Source organism: Vombatus ursinus, unplaced genomic scaffold, assembly GCF_900497805.2.
Source record: "Vombatus ursinus unplaced genomic scaffold, bare-nosed wombat genome assembly UNPS02014812.1, whole genome shotgun sequence".
In the NCBI taxonomy this organism is placed as follows: Eukaryota; Metazoa; Chordata; class Mammalia; order Diprotodontia; family Vombatidae; genus Vombatus; species Vombatus ursinus.
The window spans coordinates 89,038,515-89,049,125 of record NW_020954590.1 but is presented as its reverse complement, the minus strand read 5'-3'; the positions used below and the strand labels follow the sequence as shown (position 1 = coordinate 89,049,125).

Here is a 10,611-nt window from a genome sequence, read left to right as displayed (position 1 = left end):
AATCAAATAAGGTTTAAAGGAAAATTTTAAAACAACAAAATATACATATCCAGCCCTTTCCTCTCCCGAGCTCTAGTCTCCAAGAGCCTACTTAACATATCCAACTGGACTTCCTACAGGCGTCTGAAATTCCAACGTGTCCAAAACAGAGTTCATTATGTTTCCTCCTAAATCCCACTGCCTTTCTTAATTCTGTCAAGGACACTACTAGTCTTCCAGCCAATGAGATTTACAATCAAAGCAGGAATCTTTAACTTTTTACTCCCATTCATTCATATTCCCTCCCCCCAATCCTTGCCATATCCAATCAATTTCCAAGTCTTGCTTTGTTTTTAAATTTAAGTTAGCATTTTTCAATGAACAAAAGTCTACTTTCTTTCCCTCCAACCTCCCCCATGGGGGCAGCTAGGTGGCTTAGTGAATAGAGTGTTGGGCCTGGAGTCATGAAGACCAGAGTTCCAGTTTGGTTTTGGACACTTACTAGCTGTGTGACCCTGGGCAAGTCACTTAACCCTGTTTGCCTCAATTTCCTCATCTGTAAAATGAACTGGAGAAGGAAATGACAAAACATTCCAGCATCTTTGCCAAGAAAACCCCAAACTGGGGGAGGGGAGGGATTCTAGGAAGATGGCAGAGTAGGTCTGAAAATTCCAAGCTCACCAGACAAAACAGCCCCTCAGGGTGAACATAGAGGGGCAAAAATAAATACGAGTTGCGGCAGAGCAGTGGTCCTCTTGGGACAACTGGAGAAGACCTGAGGAAAGACCCCAGGGACAGAGGTGGCCTGAGTGAAGTGCAACACCTTCAGGCTATCTCCACTGAAACACCAAACAATAAGCCCCGGGGGCTTGGTTAGGAGGTAGCCTCAGCCTCAGCCATAGAAATTCTCACCTCACAAACAGTGTGGGGAGTAAACATCTGAGCAGGGGAGGATTGAAGGACCCTCTGCTGAAGAGAGATGCCAGACCCTGCTGAGCTGCCGAGATGCAGTCCTGTGCTGCGGCTGAAGGCAAGAAGGAACTAGAATTCCCCTGGTGAGTGTAGAAGCAGTGGGGCAGAATGCTGCTGGCTGTGGGCACTTGCAGGAGAGCTGAGTTCCTGCTTTTGGTTCCAGACCAGAGGGCAGAACTGAAGGTTACATCCATTGGAGGGTCCTCAGGTAGCAAGAGCATTTCTAGCATAGTATGGCTGGGGGCCCTAGCTGTGGTTTGGAGGGGGAGAGGAATGCTGAGGTTGGACCCTGGATAGAGCTCAGAAAATAACAGTAAAAAGAACCTGAGGCCAGAGGCACCATCCCCCACACCCCAGGACTGGAGGCAATTATAATAACAAGCTGCTAAAAATAAAAATTTTTAAAAAGTAAAAATGAGTAAGAAAAAGAGAAAGAACCCAACCATAGTCAGCTACTATGGGGATACAGAAGATCTGGGTTTCACATTTAGAGGAGGATACTGAAATTTTAAAAAAGCCTCTCCTACCCCAAAGAACAATGTCAAATGGTCATGCGCTCAAAAAGAGTTGTTTGAAGAACTTAAAAAGGACTTTAAAGATCAAATAAGAAAGATTGAGGGAAAATTAGAAAAAAAAAATAAGAACAATCCAAGAAAACCAAGAAAATTATGAAAAGAAAGTCAACCAACTGGGAAAAAAAGATCCAGTCTTAAGGAAAACAATAACTCCTTGAAAACTAGAATTGGGCAAGAAGAAGAGAATGACATTATAAGATACCAAAAAATAATAAAAACAAAATGAAAAGAATGAAAAAATAGAAGAGAATGTGAAACATCTCACAAGAAAAATAACTAGAGAACCAATCAAGGAGAAAAAATGTAAAAATTATCATACTACCTGAAAGCTAATAAAAAAAATAAGCTTGATACAATATTATAAGAAATAATAAAAGAAAATTGACCTGAAGTTTTAGAACAAAATGGGAAAGTAGAAATAGAAAAAAAAAATCTACTGATCACCACCTAAAAGAGATCTAAGGATGAAAACCTACAAGAACATCATAGCCAAGTTGGAAAACCACCAAGTTAAGGAGAAAATATTATGAACAAGAAGAAAAAAAAAATCAATTCAAATACTGTGGAGCCACAATCAGAATTACACAAGAGCTAGCAGTTGCTATACTAAAAGACCACAGGTCTTGGAATACTATATATTGAAGAGCAAAAGAACTGGGATTGCAGCCAAAAATAACTTACTCAGCAAAGTTAAGTATAACCCTGAATGATAAAAAATGAACATTCAGTGAATTGGCAGACTTTCAGGTTTTTGTTGTAAAAAGATCAGAACTTAATGGAAAATTTGACATATAAGAGCCAGGATAAATATAAGGTAAACATCAAAAACCAAGTATAAGGGATTCAATAAGGTCAAACTGTATACTTTTTCCATGTAGAAACGTTATTAGTAGTCTTTTTTTTTTATTCCTTTTTGGTGAGGCAATTGACGTTAAGTGACTTGCCCACCGTCACATAGCTAGTAAGTCTCAAGTGTCTGAGGTCACATTTGAACTCATGTCGTCCTGACTCCAAGGCCAGAGCTCTATCTACTGTGACACCTAGCTGCCCCTTGTTATCAGTATTCTTAAGGCTGTCATTAGTACTTGGGCCATTCAAAAGAAAGGTTGGGGTGTAGCTGAGTATGATGGGGTGATTCTAAAAAGCAAAATTGTGTAGGAAAAGGTAAAAAGAGCAATTATGAGGTTTGAGAGGAAAAACTGATCTAGAGGAAACAGGTTGGGGTAGAGGGCTGGTTGTGCTGGAACCCTATTCTCATCAGATCAAGTTTAAAGACGTAGCAACTCATTAACATACACACACACACACACACACACACATAAAATACATACACAGAGATTTGTGTCTAATAGTAGCCATCTCGAAATTGTGGGTGGCGGGGGAGGAAAAAAAAGAAAATTACATGATAACTTTGTTGTATATTTGAAAGGAATAGCAAGTTGTACATGATGAATCTGCAATTTCAGGTGCAATCCTGTTTTTGTATTCCACTTTGTTATGGAAATACTTATTTTATTTCTTATTTTCTGAATAAAATAAATAAATTAAAAAAAAAAAGAAAAGATAATCCCAAATGAGGTCATGAAGAGTCAGATATGACTGAAAAACGACTAAACAACAACAAACCGCTTCCATCCATCCATTGAAAAAAAAAGAAAGAAACAAAGACAAAATCCTTGTAACAAATGCTCATAGATACCCACGCTAGTATTTCCATACAACTGTAGAACTGATCATCTGGAAGCACAGATGTGACTAACTCCTGAAAAGCCTCAGTAGCTCCCTATTGCCTTTAGGCAACAAATCCCTCTGGTGTTAAAAAATCTTTCTTCATCTGGCCCCTACCTTCTTTTTCAGGCTGATTACACATTACTCCCCCTCAGGCACAAATGACTTACTTGCTGTCCCCCATATGACATTTGCTGCATCCAGCTTTTCCCCTATGCCTGGAATACTTTCCCTTATCACCTCTACCTCTCGGAACCTAGCTCCCTTCAAGGTTTTGCTCAAGGCCATGTCCTTTAAGAAGTCTTTACTGATTTCCCCAGTCGTTAATACCTCCTCTTCATCAAATCACTGTCTACTTATTGTGTATGTCTGTACACCAAAATATATCTTGCATCTATTTATCTGTGAATATGTTGAATTCTTGTAACACAGTGGTTCTCAAACTTTTTAGTCATAGGAACCCTTTACATCCTTGAAAAAAAATTGTTGAGGTTCTTTTAAGCCCTCTATTGAGAGCTTTTTAAAAAAAATATAGGGGTTAGATCTATTAATATTTAACATATCAGAAATTAAAACATCTTAATATTATTGTGAAAATAGTTTTGACCTCATAGACATCCTGAAAGTGTAGTCCTTGGACAACTCTTTGAGAACTACTGCCTCGTAGAATATAAATTCCTTGAGGCCAGGGACCCTCATTTTTGTATTTGGATTCCCAGCCAAGCACAGTGCCTGGCACATAGTAATTACCTTAAATACTTGTTGGTTGATTGATTGACAATTTCAATTACATAACAATTAAAAGATTTTACAAAATAAAATGAATGAGAATAAATAGAGAAACTGTTCAGTGGGTAAAACAGAAAAAAACAACAACATAGGATTGATATACTCAGACCTATGCTTTAATTAATGTCAATCAAAGGGCACTGGATATGAAGTCTCAGGACCTCAGTTGGAATTCTACTTCCCTTTTCTATCTGTGTGACCTTGGGCAAGACACTTAACCTCAGTTTCCTCAACTATAAAATGAAGGGGTTGGAGTAGGTGGCCCTCAGTTCCTCTTTGATTCTAAATCTATTGTTTTTGGTCCTATGATCTGTGAATAAAGTCCGATATTTAAGATATATAGGGAATTGTGATCACATTTGATAATGATGAGAAGCAGTAGGAGTGGATATGGAATGAGCCTCGAAATCAGGAAGTCCTGTGTTCAGGTTCTGCCTTTGGTACATACTGACTGTGTGACCCAAGCAGCACTTTAAAAGTTGAACAACTGTTGCTGATGTGCATGGGTAGCAGAGGATTCCTTACTGGGAGTTCCTTTTACCAATGATTATATGTTGTTGTTGTTGTTGTTTGTTGTTGTTCAGTCATTTCAGTAGTGCCTGACTCTTCATGACCCCATGTGGGGTTTTCTTGGCAGAGATACCGGAATGATTTGCCATTTCCTCCTCCAGCTCATTTTACAGATGAGGAAGATAAGGCAAACAGGGTTAAGTGACTTGAAAAGTGAAATGAAAAAAATCCCAAAAGTAAGTCAGATTCTAGGCAGTCCTAATGATCAAGATTGGGCTCAGAGAACAGGTAATGAAACACACATCTTGGCTCTTAATAGAGATGGGAAAGGGACTCAGGGAATATTGCATACAGAAACAGACACCATCAATATGGAGGTAGTTTTAACTTAATTGTTTTTCTCCGTTTTGTGGGGAGGGACTGGTGAACTATCTGAAAATGACTGCAGTAAAAACAAAAACCATAAACAGACATTTTTTTTTAAAGTAATGAAAATAAATTACACCCAAACTGTTTTCTGGAGGAATTAAAAAAAGGCAATAATAGTAGCTCACATTTATATGATGCTTTAAAATTCACAAAAGGTTTTCCTCACAAGCACCTGTGAGGTAAGCTAGTGTCATTGCCCCCATTTTATAGATCAAGAAACTGAGGTTCAGAGAGAAATACTGGACCATGGTCACACGGCTAATAATGTCAGAGCCAGGATTTGAACCTCCTGACTCCAAATGCAGGTTCTTTCCACTACACTAAGCTACTTTGGTACTTTAAAGTGACAGTAGAATTAATTTAGAATTTGTGGTTGCCAGACTTCACAGGAGTGAAAATACTCATATTCTTCATATGTATTTATCAATAAGTTATTACTACAGAGAGCAAAATAGATGCACTCTGCAGTTTTAAATATCTTTTAATATTCTAAGTCTCATAGTCATCAGTGTGACCGTTCCTTCCACTGGCGCAGATCAACTCTATCCCCTCTCATTGTATATAATTCTTGTCCATGTCGCTCTCCTTAAAGAATTTACCCCATTGCTCTAGAAGCCCACCTTTAGGTCTTTAAACATTCCTGAACACTGCAGTAACATTCGGGCTATCAGCCTTCTACTATCCTGTGCTCTTGTTCCATGACTAGCTCACCTCCTTTCCCACTTCCCTAACAATATCTTTTACATCATTTCTTGTATGTGAGTCATCATTGGTGATACTTATAACCTATTTCCATAATTTCTTAAACCAACCAAGACTTTTAGGTATACAAAGACATCTTGCAGCCAGCTACAAGGCACCTAAATAAACTGGCTGATCCACTTCTCAATCTCTAAATATAACACTATGACATCCATCTATTTCCTTATTTTACTGACAAATTTGGGACACAGTCAAAGGCTTTGCCGAAGAAATGTTAGGTGATATCTACATTTGCTTGATTTATTAGCTGAAGGAGGAAACTGAGAGTAGTAATTTGTTACATATACAGGAACACTGTGTAATGTTTATGTTAATATATAGCCAGAATGTTTCCCATTGATTAGCCATTCGCTGTAGGACTTAATGATTGACAGTAGGCACAGATTTCTGTGCTCTATTCCCTCTCTGGGAGAAATCACCTAAGTCACCAAACACTCCATCTTCTTGATAAGCAGCGAGACATGACAGCCAAGGGCAACCCTGCCTTAGAATATAAACTCATTCTAAAAATCTTATAGAGCATAATGGTGAAACCATTTAACTTGATAAAAATAGAAACCTGAGACCAAACTCTGGTCCCTGTGTATAGCACAGGACACTTCCCACTCCTATCAGAGGTGCCACCATGTAGAGGAAATGGCAGAGTTTCTTGGTCCAAGAGAGAACAATAATTAGGAGGAATGGTGGAGATGCAAGATGGCCTGACTTCCTGGTTTGAACCATAGAGAGACAGTGATAGAGGCACAGTTCATTGTGCATGCTCTCACCTCCCAGGACCAAGAAGAGACCGGGAGGGACAGTGGAGGGACCTCTTAATTATATAGTTCAGAACGGTGAGAGCTATTTGACTCCTGGCTGGAGAAGGGGGGATTTCCAGGATAGTGTCAAGGTTCTGAGATATTACAACACAGCCTTCTAGAGAGAAGGAGAGTTTCTATATAGCGCAAGACTTTTAGAGAAAAGAAGATCATGCATGTGGTCTTCTGAGCTAGAGGAACAGTAGAGAAGCTGAACCATGATGTGGAAGGAGCAAAAAAACCCCATCAAAAACCAAAAAATCTGGATTTACCCTCCATTCATCTTCCTGAGTTCAAATCCAGCCTCAGACACTTATTAGTTATGTGAGCCTGGGCAAGTCACTTAATCCTGTTTGCCTCAGTTTCCTCATCTGTAAAATGAGCTGAAAAAGGAAATGGAAAACCACTCCAGTATCTTTGCCAAGAAAAACCCAAATAAGGTCATGAAGAGTTGGACACAACTGCACACATATTCAAACTTATCTCTGTGTCTACTTTGTTGGATGCAACTGGTACTTTAGGGCTTTCTTACATATTTTATTTCTTTGTGGGATTTTCTGGAGCAGATTGCTTTTTACTATTTGCCTTTTGTTCATTTCACTGTCAGCATCCTTCCCAGGTGAGTTTGAAAAAACAAGTGTCTTTGATTTGGAAATCATTCTGGTCCTGAGACTTCACATTCTGTTGCCCTAATTTTTCAGAAAAAAAAAGTAAGGCCATGAGAGATGCTATAGGTCATAGAAGCAATGAGTGGCAGAGCTGGGATTTAAGTTTTACTTCCTCTAACTTTAGATGCTGTGACAACAATCTCTGTACTGTTCTTTGCCCATGACAGTGCATCTCCAACACTGGCACTTTCATTAGCTATCCTCTATTCCTGGAAGTCTCTCCCTCCTCATCGTCATCTCCTGGCTTACCAGGCTTCCTTCAAGCCTCAATTAAAATCTCACTCCCTGCAAGAAGCGTTTCCTGGTCCTCCTTAATCATAGTGCCTTCCCTTCTGATTTATCTTCAAATGTTTCTGTACATATCTTGTTTGTACATAGTCATTTGCATGCAATTTGCTATTAAATTCCTAACAGAACCTTCTATTGCTGCCAGATAAGCAGCCTTCTCTAGTGGTTGTCACAATTAATTAGATATTTATTAGGCACCTGCCATAAGTAAAGTATTTTTAGGTGCTCTGAAAAATAAAAAGAATTGTAGGTCATGGCCCCCATAAGTAACAAACAGCCTGTTGTTACTGTTGTTTAGTCATGTCCAACTCTTTGGGGTTTTCTTGGCAAAGGGACTGGAATGATTTGCCATTTTCTCTTCCAGCTCATTTTATAGATTAGGAAACTGAGGCAAACAGAGTCAAGTGACTTTCCTCCGGGTCACACAGCTAGTAAGTGTCTGAGTCCAGATTGGAACTCAGGTCTTCCTGACTCCAGGCCCAGCACTCTATTCATTGTGCCACCTAGATGTCCCAATATACAGCCTAGTAGCAGGTAAGACTCCAAGGCAGGTCTTCCTGACTCCAAGTCCCAAACTTCATCCCCTGTATCACCTAGCTGCCCTATGTTTACGATGTCTATGTCTATCCAATTCAAAACGTCCAATAGGCAATTGGAAATGTAAGACTGGAAGTTAGGAGAGAGGTTAGGTCTGGATAAATATATCTAGGAATTATCTGCATAGAGATGATAATTGAATTCATGGGAATTGACAAGATCATCAAGTGAAATAGTATAGAGGCTCAGGAGAAAGGCTTGGTGTGTACCCATGGTTACTGGGCTCAACCACTAACATAGTCAGAAAATAGTAAGAGGTAAAGATAGAGACGTCCCACTCAGTGAGGCTTCTGCCAAAGTCCTGTTTGGAGAAGAGGGTACAAAGGAAGAATCCCTGTTGCCAAGACCCTGGTAGGAAAAAAGAAGAAAGTGGACAAATTTCTAATGTGCATCCATGTGGTATCAGATGAATATTAATAGCTATATTCAATAGCCCTGGAGGACACTCAGATCTGTACCAACAAATGCATGGTAAAGAGTTGTGGCAAGGATGATCTTCATGTCTACGTGAGACTGGACTTCATTCTTTTCATGTCATCATGCTGATAGCCTCCAGATTGTCATGAAAGGAGCCTTTAGGAAGCCCCAGGACATTGAAACCCATGTACTCATTGATCAGGTCATCATATCCATTTACACTAAAGTCCAACATGAAGAGCTAGGTAATGCAGAAGATAAAGCATGGGGCCTGGAATCAGGAAGTCCTGAGTTCAAATTTGGCCTCAGACACTTACTAGCTGTATGACCTGGGCAAGTCACTTAACCTCTATTTGTCTCAGTGTCCTCAGTGTAAAATGATGATAATAATAACATCTACTTCCATTAGATTATAAACTCTTGAGGGCAGGGACTGTTTTTTGCCTTTTTTTTTTGTATCCCCAGCACTTAGCATAGTGCCTGGCATATTGTAGGTGCTTAATAAATATTTACTGATTGATTGATTACCTATGAGTGTTGTTTTGAGGATCAAATGAAATAATAATAATAACAATAGTAATAGCTAACATTTCTACTGGCACTTATGATGTGCCAGGCACTCACTTGAGATAATATTTGTAAAGCACTTAGCACAATGCCTGGAACAGAGTAGGCACTATATCAATGCTTATTACCTTACCTTTCCCTTTCTCCCATTTATTCTTTGTCCAGGGCCAAGTTCAAGTACCCTGGATGCCGGAAGATCCACTTCTACAAGAAGTGGGGAATCACCAAGTTCATAGTTGACAAGTTTGAGGATATTTGAGAAGAAACTCATTCCTGATGGTTTTGGAATTGAGTACATCCCCATTCTGGGCTCCACTCATGAAATGTCAGCTGTGACATCTACCATAAGCACAGATCAAACTGTATGCTACTAAAAGAAAAGAATGGAACAATGGAAAGCCTTAAATGTTTCACAGTGGAGACTGACTCATCTTGTAAGCAAAGGGAGCTGTGAGCAGAAAAGTGTCATGGAGAAAAAGGTATTTTAGGAAAACAGATCTGACAATATGCAAGATAGATTGGTCAGTACAAAGACAGAGCAAAGAGAGCAGTTAGAAATATATCACAATAGCTCAGGCATGAGGTAATAAGTCTGAACTAAAGTGATATCAATCAAAATGAAAAGAAAGTGTTGGATATAAGACACATTATAAAGGATGAATCAGTAGAACTTGCTGCTTTATATAATGCAAAGAAGGGGGAGGAATCAGAAAGCACTGAGGGGTTGAGCCAAATTGTCATTAAATGATGATAGGTGACATTTATATAGCATTTTAAGTTCCATAAAGCACTTAACATACTTTATCACAAGTTGGGAGAAGGGAAGATGATGCACTTGGTCTCAGACATGTCAAATTTGAAACATCAGAGGAAATGTCAGTAGCATCCTTATGGCAGCATCCCATGGAAATGTTCTGGAAGCAGGGCATATCACAGTAGCATAGATTTAGAGTTCTATGGGACCTTAGAGGCTAGAACTTAAGAGAGCAGTCAGCACCAGCTAGATGCCTCGTGTTTTTTCTTTTAGACTTTAGTGTAAATGGATATGATGATCTGACCAATGTGTACATGGGCTTCAAGGCCCTGGGGCTTCCCAAAGGCTCCTTTCATGACAATAAGGAGGCTATCAGTATAGGGCATGATGACATGAAAAGAATGAAGTCCAGTCTCATGTAGAGGTCAGAGGTTCATTGAGAGGTGATAAATGAAACTGTAAAAATTAGTAAGATCTTTGAGTGTCAAAAGAGAAAATGAGGACTAATAAAACCTGGTATATGTCCATCTTGAGGGGTTCCCTTCCTCTACTGCTAGTTCCTTTCCTCTGAGAATACTTCTCAGATACAACTGTACATATCTTGTGTGTGTGTGTGTGTGTGTGTGTGTGTGTGTGTGTGTGTGTGTGTAATGTATAAGGTATTCAGGAGGACTAACAGTTCTGGTGTGAGGGTTTGCTGAGCCCTTTTCAGGGCTGCTTATCCATCTTTGGTCCACCTGATCCACCCAACTGTCACCTGTGGCTCCAAGAAGCTGTAG

The 10,611-nt window shown here is 39.5% G+C and overlaps 1 pseudogene; it reads left to right on the top strand.

The window, feature by feature from the left end:
* Positions 1-984: 984 nt before the first annotated feature.
* Positions 985-10,611, top strand: LOC114054018 (annotated as a pseudogene).